At 41.3% G+C, this 24,119-nt stretch overlaps 1 long non-coding RNA gene across 4 annotated transcripts in view; it reads right to left on the reverse strand.

The window, feature by feature from the left end:
* LOC309656958 overlaps positions 1-24,119 on the reverse strand; it is a 600,722-nt gene that overhangs the window by 360,504 nt on the left and 216,099 nt on the right. For 2 of the 4 annotated variants that reach the window (XR_014261625.1, XR_014261626.1), the window contains exon 4: positions 22,475-22,506. The exons of the other annotated variants lie outside the window; for them this stretch is intronic. This is a non-coding gene — a long non-coding RNA (uncharacterized lncRNA). The remainder of the gene's footprint in view (positions 1-22,474; positions 22,507-24,119) is intronic. 4 annotated transcript variants of the gene reach the window in all.

A 24,119-nucleotide genomic window follows, 5' to 3' on the forward strand; every position in this document is an offset into this window, starting at 1 on the left:
GGATGAATGAAGAGGAAGTGGCAAGAAGGAAGAGGACGCTGGGGCTGGTGGAAATGGGGATTTTGTACCTTTGTTTTATACCCTCTCTGCCTTAACCTTTCATTACTCCATAACCACTGGACTCAATGAGACCAGAAGATGAAGAAATTGCCCAAGGAAGGATGGATGGAGCTGTCAGTGGCAATAAAAGTCCATGTAATAAGAAGAAAGAGGCACTTGCCACAAGGGTGAGTACTGACCACATCTCTCACTGAGGGCTTTCGAACTCTTTCTGACCTTGACTATGCCCCATAGTTAGAAATACATTTTACAGCATGCCGCAGACCTCCATGCGCACACTCATAAGTGAAACAAAATTTTCACTGAAACAATACTCGCTTTTACCACATGGGATGTCCTCTGATACTTTCTTATAATTTTCTTTTTTAAAAAAATCTTGGTGAGGACCCATAAAATTAACTTCACACCCACCTTAGACCCTGGAAATAAGGACCCTCTCAGAATGAAGTCAGGGAACCGACAGTTTTGACAACAAGCACCCCAATGGTTCTCTTGCACACAAAACTATGCCTTCAACCCTCAGCTGCCTCAACGTGCCTTCTCAAGAAACTACTATACATAACATAGATAACTAATAAGAACCTACCATATAGCACAGGGAGTCCTATTCAATACACTGTAATGACCTATTTGGGAGTCGAATCTAAAAAAGACTGGATATATGTATATGTATAACTGACTCACTTTGCTGTACAGCAGAAACTAACACAACATGGTAAATCAACTATACTCCAATAAAAAAATGAACTAAAAAAAAAGAAAAAAAGGCAATTCAATTAAGGAAAAAAAAAAAGAAACTTGAAATCATCCAGGAATTCTCAATGTCTGGAGGTGGCCAGCTCCATAATGCCTAGTCTTGGTCCGTGACGGCTAATTTTATGTGGCAACTTGGCTAGGCTATGGTGTCCAGTTGTTTGGTCAAACACTAATCTAGATGTTGTTGTTTAGGCATTTTGTAAATGTGACTAACTACTACAACCAGCTGTCTTTAAGTAAAGCAGATTACACCTTATGAGTGGGATGCATCCAATCAGTTGAGGGCCTTAAAAGCAAAGACTGGGAAGAGTGAGGTTTCTAGAAGAAGAAATTCTGACTCAAGACTAATAGAAATCCTGCCTGAGCAGCCAGCCTGCCAGCCTGCCCTACATATTACAGACTTGCCAGCCCCCATAATCACATGAGCCAATTTCTTAAAATAAATCTTTTTATATATTTGTATGTTTATGCATGTAGATGTATATATATTTATACATATATGCATATATGTATTTATATCTTCATATATACATGCATATATATACAAAAAATATATGCATATATATATATAAAACTCCTATTGGTACCTCCTAGAGGTTTGGTTTCTCTGGAGAATCCTGACTGATACAACGTCTAAAGTCGCATTTACTATTAAATAAACGTAATATAAAAAAAGAGAGTGTTTACTATGGCCACAAGTGGAAACTAATAATAAAGGGAAGGAAGAGTGGATTCAAAGAGACACAGTAAAAGATCTGTAATCTAGGTAATTCCATGGGAATTACCTGTTAATTTGTTAAGGAGGTTGAAGGAGGGGAAGGAGTACAAAACTACACCCATGGTTTTGGCTTGTTGAGTACAAATAGTAAATAGAGTGAGCAGTTTGGGAAGGAAAGATGATGAATTGAAATTTATACATATTACATCTGTGATGTTTGCAAAAATCTGCAGGTGAAGATACCTAGTAGGCAGCTATGCAACTGTACGTATGCACATGTGCCTGGATTTTAGAATCAGATCCAACCTAGATGGAGATTTTGGAGTCATTCATATATAACTAGTATTTGAAGACATGGCAGGAGGTACGTATATTAGTTAAGATATTAGTTAAGACACAAACTGTCTGGAGGGTATTTATTGGCTCATATGTCTAAAAAGTGCAAGGATATGCTGGCATTAGATACAGCTGGGTAAAGATTTCCAAATGTTCAAATGTTCAAACATCCAAATGTTACTACCAGGAATCAGTCTCTCTCCACCTCTCATTTCAGTGTTTCTCTCCCTTTGAGGTGGGGAAATGGATACCAGCGCCTCCTGGCTGACATCCTACAAGTTTAGTACCCTCCACGAGAAAAGACCATCTCTTTCCAAATAGATGGAGCAAAAGTTCCATAGCTGAAAGTTTGGGCTGTTCCACCAGCTCTTACATGGTTCACTTCTCCTCACTCAGGTCTCGACTTAAACGTCAGTTTCTAGTGAAGACTTCTCTGACCACACAGTCTAAGATAGCTCCCTACCTCAGTCACTTATCTCACCTTTACTCCACTTTATCACTACCTGATATTATCTTGTTACTTAATTTATTTATTACATATCTGCACAACTAGAATATAAACTCCATGAGCTCAGAGATAATTTTGGTCCTATTCACATTGTGGATTCCCAGTCTCTAAAACAGTACCTCCTGGCACATATTAGGTGCTCATTAAATATGCGCTGAATTAATAGGCTCTGATCGCCGTGAGAGTATTTACACCCATGAAATGCTACAAATTATGGCTTTTCCCCCTGAATGCTCGTTGTTAAATGTTTACCAGCACATCAGAATCACATATACTGAGAGGGGTAGAGGTTCTGTTCATTCCACCAAAAGTAATCAATTTGCTTTTACTAAAGGAAGGGTGGATAGATACTGGGAGAACCAAAACAGCTGATGACCACCATAGTAAAGTTGACCAGGAAGTGTTCATAAACCAAGAGGAGAGATATATCGAAGAGAAAATCCTGTAGGACACCAACATTGAAAGAAAAGGTGGATGAAGAAGTAGCCTCAAAGCACATAGTGAGAAGCAAATAGAAATAAGAAAATCAAGTCACGGGTGTCACAGAAGTCAAGGAAAACTCGAATTTCAAGGAGGAAGAAATGGTCCATTCTATCCAATGCTGCAGAGATCAAGGTAGCCTAAGGTAGTAATTAAAATCTAGGGTCTTTATTTGACTGATGAGATGGTACAATTCTGACATCCATTGGTCCACATTTCTCTATTGGGTAGATTTAATGCATCAAAAGCCACTGAATACATGGCACCTATCTCTTTTTCTCAACTATTGGGGTTTTCTGTGCCTACAGAGTAAAAGCAGGGCTCCATACTTTATGTGGCTCATTGGGGTACCATTGGCACAACAGATCCTACTCTTCCTTTGGGTGATAACGCCTTCAAACCTCTCAGTTTGGGAATGAAAGACAGATGTACCTAGTGATGCTATAGAAGGACTCCCATACTAAGTTTCCAAACTAAGATTCCAGCTTAGACTGGAGACCACTGTTAATTTTGTGTTTGGGGTTATTTGTTTACGGTAGAACTACTCAGTCGAGAAAGAGGAAGGTTACCTGATGCAGGGCTGAGTTTGCCAACTGCTTCCTATTTGCATGTCCCATCTCCCCATCTAAATTCCAAGAGTCTGATCAGGAACCATTAATATATGGACCTAGGAGACAAGACCTACATGACAGGTCCCAAAACATACACTTATCGCTAAGCTCTGTGATCCTGCTTAAGTCACTGAACTGTTCTAAACCTCTGTTTTCTATGAGAATAAGAAGGGTTGGACTACACCATTTCAAATGTATCTTCAAACTCTAAATTTCTGTTTCTGTATTCCCAAGTATCTACCATTATGTGCAGTGTTTCAGTAAATATCCGCAGAAGGATTGAAGGGTGAAGAAACAATATATTATCTAGCCCTCATATCAGTGCCAGAAAGGAAGGGGTGGGGAAAACATAAGGCAAGCTACAACCAAGAAAATTAACATCAGACCATGACACTGTAATTCATGGATTCAGAACAAGGGCACTCTCCCTTGGCCCCCACCTGTAAGTGGTTTATTACTGTAAATTCTAGAAGGCCCTCATACAGCAGTCTTATTTATGTCATGACCCTACCCCACGGACAGTTTTGTAACAAAGCAACAAAAAGCTCCTTCCTTGCTTTCAGCATTTCTCTGGCCACAATCCTCACTGGAATGGACCCCCATCACTGGCACTGGCTAAACTGAAGAGATGATTTGTATCAATCAGGTCTCTTTGGTAGAAAGCAACAGAAACTGACTTAAGGGGAGAGAAAAAAAGCAATAGTAAGTCTATTGTGCAGCTTGCAGAATAAAAGGAAGAGCTGGTTAACCAAGCACGAGAAGGACAAGAACCAGGCAGCTCAGGGATATCAGTCACTCGCGATGTTTTCTCAAGAGCGTTGCTATCAGATGACTCAGCTTTCTTCCATCTCGATGTGTCTGCTCAAGATTCAAATGCTTGGGAGAAAAAGGCTGATTGGCCTGTTCTGGGTCATATACTTACCTTTCAGATCAAAGAGCAGTGACTCTTCCCAGAAGAATGGTGTGAATACAGTCTATGCATATGTGTGTGTATGTATGTATGTGGTATATAAGTATGCACAAATATGTATGTGTGTATGGCACATGCATGTATGTGCATTTATGTACATATGTGTAGCTACATCTGTATCTGGTATATGTGTATGATTCTGTACGTGTGAGATTGTTGGATATCGATGTGTATTGTGTGTTTATATGTACACATGCACATGTGCAGGGAAGAACATGCTGGGAAGATAAAGTTTGGTAAAGTCTGTAAGATGTTTTTGAATTTCAGTAACATTCCCTACCAGCTATGTAACTAGCTACATAACCTATTATCTCTAATCTTTAGTTACTGTCATTTATAAAATTGGAATATCAATACTTACTTTGCTCTAAGGATAAAAAAAAAGACAATGCATGTATGCAGTAGCAGTAAAACTGGCACAATAACCTCAATAAATAGGAGTTAATATTCTTACTATCTTATTAACTCTGAGATAGGCTATGATGTTCATAAATAGGTCAAAATCAAGTCAAAAAAAGTTCTATTCAATCTCATTCTTTCTGCCCCAAGAGCATCCACATCGGGAAAGTCACTCTTGTCCCCATCCCCAGGAGGCTACTCCCTCATTCTCAACTCAGGGTCTTTGCTAATGTGCTTCTTTCCACCTGGAATACCCTCATTTCTTGCAATCCCACTCCTAAATTCTAACCCCCTCAGGGCTGGGTTTCAACCCACCACCCCCAGTAAGCCTTCGTCGAATCCCTGCAGATCTCCACGATCTCCTGCTCCTCTGTGTGACAACAACCCTTACAGGAGAGATGGTGTGGCCATCCAATAGTTGTGGCCACCTGGGGTGCTGCATTGAAAGGAATTCTGAGACTGAGGCCAGGTCCTGAATCAGCAGGAAAGAGTGCCATAAGAATCAGAGTTTCTGGCAAGGGTGCAAGAAGTAAGTGCTGTGACCTACTTGGCACAAGGTTGTGATGCCTGCCATGTTAGTCTTTGATTGTACAATGTGTTGGACTGTTCACTAAATGTTCCATGTGTGCTCTTCCCTTGAAACCAGGAACCCCATCTCACACTTTTTATTTCTGTCCCACTCTAGTGTGGTGCTGAGCACAAGGCAGGGGATCAATCACGGCTGGTAGGAGGATGAAATTCATTCCTTGACTGGTAGCCACAAAGCATGAGGTCATGTACTACAAACTGAGAGCATCTGAGGACAATGAACAAATGCAATCCCACAACTTTCTCAGCAGGGAACATGGGGACAGTGGCGAGATAGTGACTTTTTGAGTTAGACAAAACTGGGTTACACTTCAGTCCACCTATTAAATGGGTGGCCTTATGGCCAAGTCACGTAACCACACCAAATCTCAGTTTCCCTGTCCAAAAAGAATGGGACTAACAATATCCACACTGCGGGGTCACTGAGAGGATTAGAAAAAAATCAAACATATAAAAGACTTGGTCTAGTTCTGGGCAGAGAAGAAGCATTAAGTGCATCTGAGTTTCATTTTAAGATATGAATAATGAATTGCAAAGAATTCAGAAAGTACTAATAGCATCAGCATTTTGTTGTCATCATCGTATGGCAATCTGGTTTTCCTGGAAGACAGTCCATACCAAGTCCTCCTTGGATCACGCCTGGGTAGCTTTTGTGAGGAACCCCTTCTTCCCCTCCCACTTGGCCTCTAGCATGACCCTCCAGGAAATGCCCTGCCCTCTCGCCACCCCCTTGGCAGGTAACTTGGAGCTCTTCCCACTAGCACAACAGGCTCTCTTCATGAAGTAGGAGTGGGGACTGGAGAGTTCAAACATGCTTTCCACTGAATCAAGCCTGTATTTCTCAGGCGGGAGCTTAGCATACTTAGACATGTGAGACATCAGCCAGGATCAACAGTGACCCTGGATTACCCTTGCTTATGTAATTTTCTGGGGAAATCCAGGGCATTAAAATCACTAACCACCCGGCATCAGTTGACATAGTGCCTGCTTTTAGAGCTAAAAGTCAATCTAGGATAAACCATACATTCCAAGCCATAGATGGAGCGTTCATTTTTTAAAAGAGCACCTATTTATTGAGGGCTTACTATGTGCTAGGCACTATGCTAAGAACTTAATAGACATAGTCATACTTTATCGTCCCAACAACCCCCAGTGGTAGTACAAACTATCGCTTCTCTTCAAATCTGTATAAAACCCAGTCATTATCTGAAATAGTGTGTTTCAGTGGTAATTAAAATGCACAGGGACATTACTGCCCCCTAGGCTATATCTCTGCCCTGCCAAACACTCAGCACTATCATCAGGAATCCAAAGGGGAGAGATGCCCAGGGGCAAAACTCCCATTCCTGCTCCAGAGCCCCCAGAGACTTCCTCCTAGAAAGTGCATTAGCCTTGGCAGGCATCGCTGGTGTAAATCACCACACGGCACTCAATGAGAATATAGTTATTATAACAATTGCTGCATTGCATGATGCTCATGCCATCCGGAAATGTAGGTCTAATTAGCTCTAAGCTGCAGAAGATTTGAGTATGGTAGTTTCATTTTGGCTTAATGCTCGGTGCCTGGTGTAAAATCTGAATTTATTACTCTTTTTTTAATCATTTCTGCATGGCTCAACCAGTCGTATCAAAACTACTGCATGTTATAGACTTTGAAAAGTGATTCCCTGTAGTCATTTTAAGGTATAGGATATATTATGGGAAGATATATATTTGACAGCATTCTGTTTATTACTCAGTTCTGCTACATTGTTCATGAACTCAGTGAAAGATGTTCACAGTGGTAAGTAACACTTTATTCCAGGAAGAAGAAACACGGGGCAACTTCCTTCAGTAATTACTAGAAACAGTGTGTCTGCAATTACGTGTCTGCAATTACACGACTAATGGGCAAATGCTTTGCATACTCCATCAAAACCCTCAAAAACAAAAGAGACTGGGGCTTCCCTGGTGGTGCAGTGGTCAAGAATCCGCCTGCCAATGCAGGGGACACGGGTTCGAGCCCCAGTCTGGGAAGATCCCACGTGCCGGGGAGCAACTATGCCCATGTGCCACAACTCCTGCGCTCTAGAGCCTGCAAACCACAACTACTGAGCCCGTGTGCCACAACTACTGAAGCCCACGCACCTACAGCCCGTGCTCCGCAACAAGAGAAGCCATCGCAATGGGAAGCCCGCGCCCTGCAACGAAGAGTAGCCCCCGCTCGCCGCAACCAGAGAAAAGCCTGCGCGCAGCAACAAAGACCCAACGCAGCCAAAAGTAAACAAATAAATAAATAAATAAATAAAATTTATATTTAAAAAAAAACTGTTTTAATGCTACATATTACCCTAGATTTTAATCAAAAATATTTTCCCATTATAAGTAGTGTGTCTCGGCAGTGGACAATCTATGTTACATTTCTGAACATTTTAAAGAACCAAACCCAGGTAGCCTCATCCTCCTACCAGCTGTTTGGAGATGGAAAGTGAAGACATCTTTGTCATTTGTTCTCACGTTAATTTCTTTATTCTATTTGTGCCTGAACTAGTGCAGCTCTTTTCCCTAGCCATCGAAGGGAGCCAGCTCAAAGAGGTCCCACTTCCAGGGATGACCCCAGGCACTTCCTAACTCCACTCCACACTTGCTTGCTTGGCCTCAGTCTCCCTAATTTCTCTCCTTATTTATGTGTTGCTCCTCAGCTCCCGAGGGTGTGGCTCTGGTCAACTTCTCTGCTTAGCTCTCAGTCTGGCTTTACCTCAGATACTCACCTTAGGATTGTTCTGCAGCCCTTGGGCCACTCCCAACCTATCCCATGGAACCTGAGCCTAGGCCCAGTGGCCTAAGGACTCCAACTGTCTGAAGTTCAGGCAATATTTTTGAGGAGAGGAGGTTTCAGGTAAAAAGTAAAGTTAACCGAGGCAGCTGACCCCACTCAATTCCTGTGCATATATAGGGTCTTTGGTGTGGGGTCCTTTCTGCTGCCCCTCACGGACCTCACCAAGGTCTATGGAGCCCAGAGCTCTATCCTTCATAATGGCTGAATATACAGCTGGGGCAAGTATGGTCATGGGGAAGCTGACCCAGAGTCTTGAACTCACTGAGCTACCAAATCAACCAACTAGGGCATCACCTACCTTCAGAACTGTTCTTGTGTGCAATAATTCTATTATTTAAACCCCTTTTCATTGGATATCCTGTTACATGCAGCCAAAGCATCCTGATTAAATTGCTAGAAATACTACAATCTTCCATTCTCAAAGTATACAAATAAGTAGAGAAGAATGAACATGGATTTGATACTTGGACCTTGGATGCACATCTTAACTCCCTCAGTAGCTCAACTTCATTTATTTATCTGTCTCCCTACTGGACTGTAAGCTTCTTAAGAGTCTAATCATTCCTTGTTTGGAGAGAGAGTGTACTAGAGTCTTTTACAAACTCAAACATCTTGATTGGAATCCAGGCTCTGCCACTTACTAGTTGTATGACCTTGAGCAAGTTATTTAACCACTCTATTCAAAAAATACTAAGAAAAATAGTATGTACTATAATACCTACTTTATAGAATTGTTGTAAGATAAACTGAGATAATCCATGTAGTAAACTACTTAGCATGGTACCTAGCACAACGTAAGAATTTTTTAAGGAAGTTAATAGTATTAGTTTTATATATTCACCACCCACCTAGAATACGTCTTGTCATTTAATAATAGATTGTTGAATGAATCAGTGAGACAATGGATGAATGAATAACTGCTTTGCCTCTGTTGCTGTGAGTATCCCAGGAGGCATAAATCTTAGAGGCACCTGAGACACTGAAAATCAGCTTGTGGTGTGATATAAGTTTTAGAATCATAGACTTTTCAGCTGCTTTGTATCAAATGTAATGGTTCCTTAGCCATTTTTACTAATGTCTAAGAAAGATTTGCCCAAAAGCAATGTGTTGTCTTCTTAGAAAGCATTCTCTTCTTGCTCTTGTCCCCAAGGACACAGAGCAGAGATGCCTCCTACTTTCATACCTGGTATCAGCTTTTCAAAGCTGAAAGGCCGGCTCTGACTTCTGCGGCTGGGCCTCAGCTGACCCTCTCCATCTCCCAGCCTTGGGAAGCTGTTGCAAGTGGTTGGTTGGTATCAGCAGGGACCACAGGATGCACTGAGTTCTCAGGGTTGAGCACAGAGGGATAGTAGAGAGGACACCTGAGACCGAGCAACAGTGTCAGAGCCAGCATAGTATTCAAGCTTTCAGTATCCAGGCACTCAGCACATGGAGCAGGTGCTGTGGAACACCAGCCCTCCTCCTTCTTCAGGACCAGCATATTCACTCCCATAGCCGCTGGGAATACTGGCTACTAAGAGCTTTAAGCTGAGTCCCTCTCTGAGAATTGCTCTCAGCAGAAGGAAGCTGCCTTGCCCAACATTTTGATTGTTCTCCGGTAGCAGCCCACCTCCAATGACTGCTCATTTCTGGGATTTAGTCTCCTTGCCTTAATTTGGGGCAACCCAAGGACTATCCTAGTGCTGAGGCCGCAGACTCTGCTGCGATCACCAGTCAGTTCTACACCTACCTCCGCCCCATCCCACTTCTTCATTGCCTCACAGGTGTTGCTCCTGTGAACAAGGCCCAGGAAATCTCCTGCACACTAGTCATGGAGTCCATTTCCAGGAAATCTGACCTAAGACAAAATTGTTTTAAGTGTCAGAGATACTGCAATGAATAACACAGAATTCTCATGGACCTTACATTGAGGGGAAGGAAGAAGGAGGGAATATGTGAGAGAAACAGAAACAAATAAAAATACAATATGTCAGATAGGGATAAATACAATGAAAACAAATGAAACAAAGTAAGGAGAATGAAAAATGAAGGGGGTGCTGTTTTCTGATAGTCTCATCAGGGTAGGCCTCTTTGATAAGGGGCATTTGAGCAGAGACCTGAATGAAGTGAGTGAAGCATGTCGATATCTGAAAGAATATTTCAGGCAGAGGCAAGGGCAAGTGCAAAGGGCCTGAGGAGATGTGTTTAGCGTATTTGCAGAATAGTGAGAAAACGTGAGTGGCTGGACAGAGTAAGAGAAGGGAAGAGGGGCTTCCCTGGTGGCGCAGTGGTTAAGAATCCGCCTGCCAATGCAGGCGACACGGTTCGAGCTCTGGTCCGGGAAGATCCCACATGCCACAGAGCAACTAAGCCCGTGTGCCACAACTACTGAGCCTGTGCTCTAGAGCCCATGAGCCACCACTACTGAGCCCGCGTGCTAAACTACTGAAGCCCATGCACCTAGAGCCTGTGCTCCGCAACAAGAGAAGCCACCGCAATGAGAAGCCTGTGCACGGCAACAAAGAGCAGCTCCCACTCGCCACAACTAGAGAAAGCCTGCACACAGCAATGAAGACCCAATGCAGCCAAAAATAAATAAATAAAAATAAATAATTTAAAAAAAAAAAAGAGAGAGAGAAGGGAAGAACAAGTTGTATAGTATGTTTTTAAGTGATTCTTCTGGCTGCTATGTGAAAAACAGATTGGGACAGGGGGCAAGGGTGGAAGTAGAAAGACCAGTTAGGAGGTTAATATAATACTCAAACAAGAGATAACCAGTCCCAGATAACCAAAGAATCTGAGCATCTTCTTAGATGCAAATCTGTAAGTTATGCAAGAAAACACACACACCTGTGTATATGCCCCCAGTTAGTTAAAAGTTCAGGTCCCCCTTTAAAGGTTCTGGTCACCAGTTCTAATGTGTGTGTGTTTGTGTGTGTGTGTGTGTGTGTGTGTGTGTGTGTGTGTGTGTGTGTGTTGGATTGGGCGGGGTGGGGTGGAGTCCTCCATACGTCCAAGCAATTCTCCAACCCCAGATAGGTGCCCTACAATTCAACTCAATTCTCATACTATCTACATGGACTTAGCATCAGATTCTACAGCCCACAGGACTGCCCCCTCAACTTTAGAGACCATTCGCAAGCCCAGATGCTTCTGACTGACCTGTGCTTCTGACAAACCAGCTATAGATCAGAGGTTCCAATGACACCCACTTTGGGTTCAATTAATCTGCTGGAGTGGCTCAGAGAACTCAAAGAAACATTTTACTTACTAGATTACCAGTTTATTATAAAAAGTATATAACTTAGAATACAAATGAACATCCAGATGGAAGAGACACACAGGGCAAGGTATATGGATCGTGGGGCTTCCATGCCACTCTCCCCACATCTCCACATGTTCACCAACCCACAAGCTCTCTGAACCCTGTCCTTCGGGGATTTTATGGAGGCTTGATCACATAGACATGATTGATTAAGTCAATGGTGATTGGTGATTGAACTCCATCTCCAGCCCCTCTTCTATCGCCAGAGGTTGGGGGGGGGGCGGGGACACTGACAGTTTCAACCCTCTAATCACGTTTGACTTACTGGCAACCAGCCCCCATCCTTAACTGAATTCCAAAAGTCACCTCATTAAGCTAACAAAAGACACCTTTATGTTCTCTTCACTTAGGAAATTCCAAGGGTTTTAGAAGCTCTGTGCCAGAAATGGGGACAAAGACCAAATATACATTTTTTTATTATAAATCACAATATTATACCCTTCAACCCACATTTCAGAAGATTACCAGCTGGAGGAAACTACTTCCTCCAGAAGTGAGCTATCCATCACAGCAGGTATTTAACAAAAGATCCAAGGACAAAATAGTTACAAAGATGCTAAGTAATCTGACTCCAGATATATATATACTTAAGGTAGTGGCAAGAAGATTTGCTGATGGATTAGACATGGTTTTGAAAAAGAGGAAGGAAGGAAGGAAGAGAGGGAGGGAGGGGAGGGGAGGGAGGGAAGGGGAGGGAGGGAGGGAGGGAGGGAAAGATAGGGAGGGAGGGAGAGATGGAAGGAAGGAGTAAACAATAACTCCAAGATTGAGTCTGAGCAACTAAGATAAAAGATACTATGGGGAGAAATGGATTTAAGGGAAAAAACGAAATTGTTAAATTTCAAGCATGCTAAGTTTGAGTCACATTTAGACACTTATATGGAGCTTTGAATAGGGAGTTGGGACTCTGGAGTTAAAAAGAAAGGTCCAAGCTGAAGATATGAATTTGGTCGTTATTGGCATACATGGTATTTAAAGCTGTGAGTCTGATGAGGTTATCAAGAATATGAGTGTAGACAGAGAATTCAGGGCCTGGGAGTACTCCAGTATTTAGGAATCTAGGTGGTAAGAAGGAACCAGGAAAGGATACTGAGAAGGAACAATAAGGAGATAGGAAGAAAACCAAGTAAGTATGGTGTTCCAGAAGCCAGCTAAAGGAAGTATATTATGAAAAAGGGAAAGATCAACTGTTAATCGGTTGAGCAAGATGTACCCTAAGAATTGACATTTGGACTTGGCAATATGGAACTTAATTACCAGCAACTTTGACAAGAGCTGTTTTTGTCAGTGGTGGGTACAAAAGCCTTCATGGAAGAGTTCACAAAAGAATGGCAGAAGGGGAACTCCAGTTGAATAACAGAATGGCCTGAAGTTCTGGGCTAAGACTCTGAAGTTAAGCCCAACTTCAAAGAGTGCTGTGCTCAATTAGTGATGTCTGCCATGAGTAAAGGATAGGAAAATTGTATTTATTATACATATTTACTATTCTTGTTCCAGGGTATATAGTGACTCATTCCATATTTTCTACACACCTTTTTATGCTATCATCCATTTGAGGCACTCATTAACAGTTAATTTAATATTGTTCCAATAAACTGCTAGTTTTTCAACATCCAGATGTTCTTGAGTATAAAAGGATGTTTTATTAAATTATATACTTTAGTTGGATAGTTTTAAACAGTTTCCAGTGTACCATGTAAGGCAATTTATGAGATACTGCAGTGTCCTGAAAGAACTCAGGATGTCTTAAAAAGATATCACATCTCTCTGAATAATTTACTAAGCAAAGGGGCTTAGAAAGGGTAGAAAAATCAACATTTGTCTATACAGTGCACACTTGCATTTCCTGTCTCCCTATTCCCTGGGAGTCAAGACTAGATAATACACATTTGCATATATAAATATATCTTTTGTACAGTTATTTCATTTGCACTGAAGGTCAAATAAGGCTGCTCTGTCAAATGACCACAGTGTACAGGAAGAGAAACTAGTAGGAGCAGGAGGTACACAGAAATATTAAAATTTAATTCAATGACCAACTGATTCCCATTAAGACCACACTTGCTTCAAGTCTTATGCTTTATCCTAGTCTCGAAAAGCACTCACTCCCTGGGAAAATATTTCCTTGCTATGGTTTTCAAAAGTTAATTTCCCTTTAAATTTGCACGTTTGCATTCTAACACATAACTTCTCAGAGTTGGAAAATGTCTTCAGTTATCTTGTTCAAATATCTACCCTCTGTGATGAGTCAATCCTCAGTGCAGTGGCCCTGACAGATGGCCCTTGGATCTCTGGTTAAACACCTCCAGTGATGGACAACTAACTTGATCTGGAGAAAGCAGTTCCCTCCAGCTGTCATTCTTCTGAAATTAGAGTTGAGTGGGGGACCTGGACATTCAAATAATTGAGGAAATATGCACATAGGTGGGTGTGTTTTCTCAGATAACTTACAGGTTTGCATAACAAGATGCTCAGATTCTTTGGTTATCTGAGGCTGACTTATTTCGATGATTCTCTGATTTCTGAGGCTCCAAGACAGAATAAGCGTTCTTTATTTGTCAACTAAATGGCCTCCAACTATGCCCAGAAGTGAGGGCTCCCATTAAAATAGACGCAAGGCTCTCTGATTTTTTTTTATATATAAATTTATTTACTTATTTTATTTTTGGCTGTGTTGAGTCTTCGTTGCTGCGCACGGGCTTTCTCTAGTTGCAGCCAGCGGGGCTACTCTTTGTTGTGGTGCATGGGTTTCTCATTGTGGTGGCTTCTCTTGTTGCGGAGCACGGGCTCTAGGCACGCAAGCTTCAGTAGTTGTGGCACGCGGGCTCAGTAGCTGTGGCTCACGGGCTTAGTTGCTCCACAGCATGTGGGATCTTCCCAGACCAGGAACCTGCTCGAACCCGTGTCCCCTGCATTGGCAGGCGGATTCTTAACCACTGCGCAACCAGGGAAGCCCAAGGCTGTCTGATTTTTAAATCTCTTTTGTTCCTGGTCTAGCAGACAGGCATGTGGTTGGGAGAGTGAAGGGACAACAAGAATAACCACCTCCTAGTTCTCTAATTATGGACCAATAATCCCCTTTATATTCTGGTGTTTTGTAGCACGTATATGGTTTTCCTCTTAAAGGCTGAACAAAAGCTGACTCCAATTGCTACAGACTCATGAGGTCCCAGCCACAGGCCTGAAGCAAGGAAACAAACAGAATGCATGGGAACCCAGTTTCTCAGTTAAATATGACAATGGTGTAGAGTCCATATGTCTCAGGAAAAGGGGGATATTTAAAAGTCTCCAGGGTGCCCTGTCAAATCAGGATTATCCAGGACCCACGCAATTGTTCATTTTTCATCCTCAGTGAAATGTCATATGGATTCTGTCCTTTACTTATGCTTAAAGATGGATAGCCAATTGTTTAAGCCTGGTGTTTTTCATTAATTAGGTCTCTGCCACCAAAGCTTTAAGTGAAGTCATCTAATTTGGACTTTGCTTAGTGAGCTACAGAAAATCAGTATTAATTAATATTTCTTACTAAGTTTTATTTTCCATATGACTCACCCAGTCTAGGAGAATAGGGCTTTGAAATTTTACAAACCGATTCTCCACTGAAAACAGAAAGCATTAGATTCACTGTCAGGAGTGAGCAATTTCATAAATTGGGCTTAGGTATGCCCCAAGCAAACAATGAAGAGCAAGAAAGTGAAACACAAATTTTGTCTTTTTCCACCCATGGAGAGATGGGGTAAGAATGTGTTTTAGTTCATCTGTGGATTCTAAATGCTGATTTACAGACTCAAGTATCAAGATGGCATTCTCTTTCACTCCAAAGGGAAAAAAGTTTTAAAGGCCAGCAAGGCAGTCTGGCTATATCCATCATTACCCTTAGTTAATGACCTACTTGTTAGTTAGCAGCTACTGTTGCCAAGGAAAGGTACCTGGTTTCTAACAGTAGTACCTCATTCTAGTTGGAATGAGAGAATGAGAGAATGAGAGAAATCAATGACCTGCCTCAGGGCCATGTGGGTGAGTGGACTCAGCTTGAAAAGAATGTGCTTTTCTTCAGTTACCTAGAATAAGTGTAAGTCTCTGCCTTGGAAGAAACCTAAAAAAAAAAAAAAAAGAACAATCTAGTACAGGGTTACCCTAAAACTGGACAAAGCCAGTTGTAAAGAAGCAGGGTTATAAGGAAAGCATTTCCAGGGCTCACATTTCCTTGGAGAAGAACATGAAATATAATTTTGACAACAAAATGCCAATTTATCCATTTCTTGTGAAAAACCTAACTACTGAGCAAAAAGAAAATATTTGTGCCAGTGTGACTGGGGCATTCTCTTCCTGCCGTCAAGCCACTCGGAAAGTCAGACTTGGGGATTAGAAGGGGACTTGGAGCTCGTGAAATCATAAGGGAAAAAGCTGGATAAATGATATCATTAATGGCCTCCATCTGACAGTGACAAAGATCTTGCCAAATGGACCATACAGTGTCAAAGTCCTTCAGCTAGAGCTCCTTACATTCATTGCCACACTAGCTCTAACCTGCCACTAGAACCAAAAATAAAGAAACAAAAAACTAAAATCAAGCGTCTCCCGCTGGTCTTTGAGCAGTCCACGGAAAGTTTAGCTGCTTCCTTTCCAGGTGATTTGGAGGCAGGGAAATAGCCAAGTTCACAAGCATAAGCACAGACCCATGTATTCAGAACAGTAAAGACACAAAAGACATAGATTAAAAGTGCAATCTAGGAATCCAGCAATTTATGCTCAAGTCCTTGAATTTATAATGATATTTTTTAAAAAAACAAATTGTTTACATACAGAGTATGTTAGGAACCAATTCATTATCTTTACGGTAAATAAAGAGAAAGAATCAAGCATCTCCTATATGAACCGTACAATTTGGTAATCAAAGAGTAGATGAGGGGAAGCATCTGTTTATAAGTTTTCTAGCTAATAAATGAAAGGGAAATGATAGAATTAGACATCCCCATTTAGCAATTCCCAGGCATTGAGCATTGGCTGATGTTAGCAACTAAAAAAATGCAAATATCAGACTTCATGTGCCTCCTGGTGAAAGAACTCAATGCCACCTACCAAATGGATTGAACCTGAATCTAATGGGGTCTCTGAATATAGTTCCCAATTTGAGAAAATAAGGAGAACATAGGAACTGTACAGTGAGTATATAATCAGCAACATCCATATTATAGGAAAATCTACAGATGAAAAGGTAAATTGGAAGAAAAAGAAAGGAATGTATGAGAAACCAGTAGATTAAAAGAGGCTTGAAAGACATGTCAATTTGTTTAATGGGCAAGACTAAACTAGAACGTCTAGCGATGCTCACTTGGATGGTAAAACTATAAAGGACGCAAGGAAGAGATTGCTATAAAAGTCAGGATAGTAGTTACTTTGGGGGAAGGGGAAAAGATCAGATGGGGCACATAGAGAGCTTTCTGCGATAACTGACATAGTTTTATCTCTTGACCTCATGGTGGTTAGAAGGGTGTTGCCTTCTAACTCATTAAACTACACAGCTATTTTGTGTTACTTTCTATACCTGTTTGATTTAACAATAAAGCGTTTGCAGAATGGGCAATCTACTCTTCCTCTTTCTCTTTGGTTTTGTTTTATGGGTACCTGGGCCTGAGGAAGGCTTGATACCCTCTATTATAAGAGACTCAGCCAACCAATCACTGCCCAACGTCAAAATATTTTGGAACAATTACATGATGGGCTATGTCCATTTTAATTTGGTGATATGGGTCTATCCTTGACTGACATCTCTTGGGGCTACTCTGGCCCCAAAGCAACATTTCTAAGAGGTCCTCCAGGAATACAAAGCCAACTCAGGAGACCTACTAGGCTTTATATTTAGTGGTGACAAATAGGACTGGTAGTTTGAGATGGCTGAAGTTACTGTCTTTAACAATCCTCCCTCCCATGGACCAGAGTGTGGTGGCAATGTGTCTGTTGGGAAAAGGAGAGTGATTTCAGCATCCCAGTACATTATCAAGATGAAAAAAAATGATCTCATAAAAGCTAGTCAAGAAATGATGCACTGTTTAGGATTCCTGCTTTCAGTACCAAGTAGCAAAGCTACAAACAGTTCATAAAAGCCTTCCAGGGCATGTAGTGGGGTTGGGGAGGTTGGTGCTAAAATACCCTGAAGGACAGGGGGAGACAGGATGACTTCAACTGTATCAGTTTCTACAGATCCCTATCCAGCCCCCTTTCACTGTCTGAGCAGGCCTTGGCTGCGTATGTGTCTACTTGGCCCAATAAAATAAGAGCTCTGGCATTTTCCTCAGATGAGCCCATCTCATTCTCAGGCAGTTTGCAGCCAATGCCTGGATACAAGAGAACTGGTGCCTTGAAAGCAGCAGTGAAGACCTCGGCTTCGATCCCATGAGGTCTACCCACTTGGTTTTGTAGCTCCCTGCCCCAAAATAATTTCTGACCATTATTTTTAATAATGATGATGACAAATTATTTTTGAAGTTCATGGCTCAAGAACACTTGGGACTGGCTTATATTAAATTGGCCAATAAAGTGCCTTGAGTCAAGGTAAATTGTAAGGGAATGCAGAGATTTGGGAGTGTGGAGCATGGGAGAAGAGGGAGCTATTAGAAAGAAATCTCTAAACACAAAGCACTTTATAAGTCTTCGAAGCACTTTTAAAGTCAATCTGACATGTAACTAAAAGCTAACGAAATCGCACATGTATATCCTACACCTAGACCTCATTCACACTGGGCATGTAAAATCCAAAATGCGAGATTTTATGGGCGCTGGAACACATGATATGTCTGCCTGTCAGGAAGCTGATAAAACAAGACTTTTGATGACCTCAGTCAGTGGCACCCTGGGGCACAGACAATAGCTCTGCCATACCCAAGGCCCTGTAAGGAAGTTTGGACTCCACTTCTTCAGGGGATAAAGTCTGTGGGCTCTATGATAATAATCCCTGCATTAGAAACCAGTTTGTCCAATATCCTCAGTTTATCGATGGGGGAACTATAAAGTCTAAGGAGGGATGTACTTGCTTAAGGTCATTGAAGTAAACACTAATTCCATCCTGCCTTTCCTCCTGGATGACAAAACCCCTATTTTGTTTGGGTATCATTTGCCATACAGCCATGTGCTCAGAAACGGAGTCCACTGCTACCCACAGAGGAAATGAACCATGGCTGGTCAAAGTCAATCATAGCCTCTCAATACCCTTAGCAGTGATTGGTTGGGCACAGATATATGACCAATCCGGGCCAATGGGATCTGGAGATAGTCTGCTGAGGAATTTCTACGAAATACCTTCCTCAAGTACAAAAAAGAAAGAAGAAAAAGAAACACTCTTCTTCTTCACGAGATACTATAATGTCTATATATGACACTGGAAACTTCTATAGCCACTGTACAACCATGACAGGAAGGGCAAGCACAAAGATGGCAGATTCTATGTCCTCAATGATGTCATGAAGCTGCAACTCTGGACTTGTTATGCACGATAGTAAGTATCCTTGTTGTTTAAGCTACTTTTTACCGTACTCTCAATTTCTTGCAATCTGAAGCATCCTAGCTAATACAGTCACAGAAAGTTTTTGGCAGAGCTGGGATTAGAACCAGATGTCATGATTTCCAGGCCAGTGAAGGCCTCTACTTACGGGACTGATGAAGTGTGTGAATAGCTGTATAAATCTAGGTTATGCTGCAGTAAGAAACAACCCCCAAATCTCAGTGGTTTACAACAGCAAGTTTCTCTTTCTTGTTTTGTAACATGGCCATCAGGGTTGGCTGAAGTTCTGCTCCAGGGACCCAGGGTAACGGACAAACTCTTTTCTGGAATATTGCTGGTTTTGTGACAAAGAGTAAAAGAGAGCATGGCAAACCCTGAACTGGCTCTTAAAACTTCTGTTCAGAAATTACACATATCACTTTCACTCACATTTCATTAACCAGAGCAAGTCACATAGTCTAGCTTGATAGCTTGATATCAGTGAGAAGGGGAAAAAGGACAATTTCTTTACATAAACACCGCATTTAGTTTATATTTAATGCTTCTAAGAAATATTTAAGCACCCTGGATAACTAAGAGGGCTACTGAATTGGTGTTGTTTGTTTGCTTGTTTGTTTGTTTTTGGCCACACCGCACAGCTTGCAGGATCTTAGTTCCCCGATCAGGGATCGAACCTGGTGCCCTGGCAGTGAGAGCACTGAGTCCTAACCACCGGACCCCCAGGGAATTCCCTACTGAATTGTTTTGAAAACATCTCTAAACTCTAGGATATTTTAGGAAACACAACTGCCATGTCCTGTTTATAATCAACTCTTTTTGAAAATATCTTTTCATCTTAGAATGATTACGTGTCCATTAAAATTTTTTGCCATACTGCGTTACATATTTGAATGCTACTGTGAGAGGAGATCTTAAACGTTCTCACCATAAAAAACAAATGGTAATTTTGTGATGGGATGGAGGTATTAGCTAATGCTATGGTGGTAATCTTTTTGCAATATATAAATGTATCAAATCATCATGCACTTTAAACTTATAAAATCTTATATGTCAATTATATCTCAATAAAGCTGGGTGGGGAATATTTTTAATTTCCAAATCATTAAAAGTTAAAAAAAAAACCTTGGTTTTCCCAACCCTACCCACCATAGATAAATCACTAATAATATGGTGTATGTCCTCCAGTCCTTTTCTATGTACTATATATATTCACATATACACACATATGTACATTTGTACATGTATTTGTGGCTAATTGAAAAAAATACCATTTTACACAATTATACATGGTATTTTGGACATTTTTGCTTGTAAATATATAATGAAGTACTTTACTTGATAACGATTACACAGTATCCCACTGTGTGTATGTTACATAATTTATAACACAGTCTCTCCCAGGATGAACATTCTCATTTTCACCATCACAAATAATTCTGTACTAATCATTCTTTTACATGTAGATTATAGATATCTGCAAACTCCTATGGTATTTCTGTAGAATAAATTCCAAGAAGTAGAATTGCTAGGGGGAAAGGCAAACATATTCAAAAATTTCATAGATAATGCCATATAGTCCTTAAAAAAGATTACACCAATTATACCATTGAACTGGTGACCCATTGAAGCCAGCCAACAGTGTATTGAACAGTGATCCTTTTAAACAAAAATATGTGCTAAGATCCTGATATGTAGTCAGTAAAAACGATACTGGACATATTTATAATGGTCCCTCTTAATGAGCTTAAATCTAGTGAGGGAGAGAAAAGAGACCTCAAAATACTAAAAATACATAAACACCTAGCATAAGAAACTGGATCAGACACACGCTGAGATAGCTGCAAGGAAGCAGCTCTGCTAAGGGAGTGTTCAGAGAAGGGAAGGGTGTCAGTGTAGGGACAGGGAAGCCTTGCTGAAAAGAAGCAATGTCATTAATTACAATTGGTAGAATGGGGAGCTGAGATCAGGTTGATGGCAGCACTGCGAGTGGAAGCGATAGCTTTTATGGACCAGTGAGCTCACAGGGTTGGTGTGCTGAGCTAATCACATTAGGGTCAAGTCTCTTCTTCAGGACAAGATTTTACATAACAGTCTGCCTTGGGTCATTTTCTGCAGACTCTCTTAGCAACAGGGGATCGGTCTGAATGGCCAATCTAAAGAAGTGAGGCTAGAAGAGTTCTGCCCTCCATATTAGAGCCCCTAAGCTATAAACCACCAATATAGCTCAGCCGTTTCATCCCCGGGAGAAAAAAAAATCAATCAACCCAAAGGATATACCCAAATCCCTAAAGGGTCTGGATTCTTAGGTCTCTCCTGAATACCTTAACCTTTAGCTTTCACTAGAATCGTAAAACAAATAGACTAACACGGGGATATCATTAGTCCCTCTGTAAGCCTGGATTTCCATGAAAAAGACCAGAACCAACTCTAAGTTTAGGAGTCAGGATAAAAATGCATGATACAAATGCTGCCATGTCCCCTTTCCCAAGCCCAAGACATCTCTGATCACAACACCCTTTTCTATTAGACCTAGAAACAGCCTCAGAATCCTTTTCAACATAGCCTTCCAAGCAACCACTACCAATCAAATGGAATTGGTACTGGGATCGAAGCCCATCTGTCATCCCTGATTTATAACAACAAATTAGCCATTTCCTCATCAGGCATTCCCTCCCACCAATTACTTCTGCAACAGTAAGCCCTTCTCAGAAGAAGCCATAGGCTTTGGGACTTCATACATACCTGAATGGTCCACACTGGGAAGTGGGAGAAGGCTAATCCACCTCTCCCAGCTTTCCCCACCACCCCTACCCCACCACAGCCTCCACCCCTCCAAGCCCTCACTTTCTTATAAAAGGGTTTGCCGTGAAGATATTAGCTCTTCATCTGTTTTTCTCCCACCTAGAGGTAGTTACTTCATTCATTATTTCAACAAATATTTACTGAGTGTCCGCTATGTGCCAGGTCATGTTCTACAGACTCAGGAAACAGCACTAAAGAACACAGACAAAATCTCTGCCTGATCTTGAGGGGAAAGACATAGACAAGAAGCAAGGTGAATAGGTAAGTGCAGAGCAGGCTAACTGCTAAATGCTAAGAAGACCCCAAAATGCAGGAAAGGGGAATGGAGAGTATTGGCAGCTGGGGGGTGGATAGACATTTTATAAAGGGAAAACTCTACCTGGGAGTTGACATGTGACGAAGACCTGAAGGAGGTAAAGAAGCATGTCACAAGGAAGCGCCTTCTGAGAGAGGCCCTGGGGCAGGAGCCGGTCAGGAACAGTGAAGAGGTTGATCTAAGTGGACAAACTGGGGAGTATAGGAGGGAAGGTCAGAGAATGAAGGAAGAGGATGATGTGGGGATGTGGTGGAGCTTACAGAACATAAAGGGTCTCATAGTGGGGGTCAAAAGAAGGATCACTCACATAGATCGTCTCTGCCTGCCTTCACCAAGGTTCTGGAAGACAAATAGTAAATACATTATTATAAGTAATTTACCCCAAGTGTTACAAATGTAGCACATTTATAAAGGGGTGGTGGGGTACAAGGTGCCATGGGAGATACAAGAGGACAACTTGATGGCATCTGGTAACCTGGGAAGACTCCCTAGAAGAGAGAACATATAAGCTGAGGCCTGCAGGATAAGAAGAGTTTGCCCAGCAAAAAAGGGAAGAAGAAAGTACCAAGCAGAGAGGAAAGCGTGTGTCGAAGGAGGCTGGAGAGGCTGAGAGAAGAGCTACACCCTCATAGCACAGACAGCAAGGGGCAGAGGGGTGAGATGTTAGCCTTGAAAAGAACCAGAACCCTCAGGGTCTTGAAGTGCTTATGAAGGGTCTTTGACTTCATCCTAAGCAGAAGAGGAAGCTTTTGAAAGGTTTTAAGTATAAACACAATCTGTCTTACCTTTTTTTGTAAAAGACTACCATGTCACCATCCCTGCTAACTTCTTAGATCCTTGAAAACACACTAAAGTAAATTTTTTAAAAAGTCGGCCCTGCTTCTTTTCTAATTAGCCATCTTGAAATCCCACCTTTCATTTCTGAACTCCCTTCCTGGTCAATGGAGCTGCTGCCCCCTGACTCATCCTTGCAAAACAAAGCCTTGCCCACTCTTTACCTGTCCTTTACCTGGGATAGGAAGTCCCAGAGATACTTCCGAAAGCAAGGCATGACATGTATGTATGAGAACACTTCTCACAGAGTGAGGAAAATAAAAATCTCGTTTCCTCTTTTTGCTTCAGGCTTTTTCCATACAGAAACTCAACAGATCAAAACCATTTCAAACTGGGATGAAACCATATGGTTTCCAGAATCACACATTGTTTTACAAGGTTCAGTGACTTGAAACCGCCTTTCTCTGTTGGTGGAAATGAACCAGACTTTTCCCATTTGCTATTTGGGTTCTTTACATGGAGGTTAACTAATTCATTCGTTACCTGTATAGACAACATGTAAGGTGTCACAGATGATGTGGAACATACATAACATCAAAGACGACATTCTTTCCTTCTGCCTGAAATCATTTTGAGTCCTGTTTTTCTCAAAAAAACAGCATTTATGAATCTCCAGGCAGCAGGAATTTGTTGTTGCTGTTTTGTTGTATTCTTTGTATTCTAAAGTTCTTGGTATATTCCATACTCCAAATTAGGCCTCAAAAATATTTCTGATTAAAAATTTATACAGCTCATGACAGCTTCTTTCTAGAACATAACCCCTAACTAATTCATGCTCACTTACCCTGCAGTTTTCTATTTATAATATTTTACAATTTCTGTGTATTTGTATTATAAATTATTAAATGACATCAAGGTTTTTATTTTGATGAGAGAATTTCTGATGAATTTGACAGTGTAATTACTTTAGATCCTGCTCTGGATTGCTGGGAAAATATTTAATTTTATTTACCTCGATGAATAATTAAAGCATGCACGTGGTGGGCTCTGTTGCTGTGCCTTCTAGCTTCTTTCTTCTGTTCGCTTCTCACTAATTAAAATAGTGATGCTTATATGAGTAGTGGCTTAAAAGAAATAATTACCAATTTGGGGAGGAAGGGAGGGGAAGATGAGAGGGA

The sequence above is a fragment of the Balaenoptera physalus genome (assembly GCF_965194825.1).
Source record: "Balaenoptera physalus genome assembly, chromosome: 3".
NCBI lineage: Eukaryota > Metazoa > Chordata > Mammalia > Artiodactyla > Balaenopteridae > Balaenoptera > Balaenoptera physalus.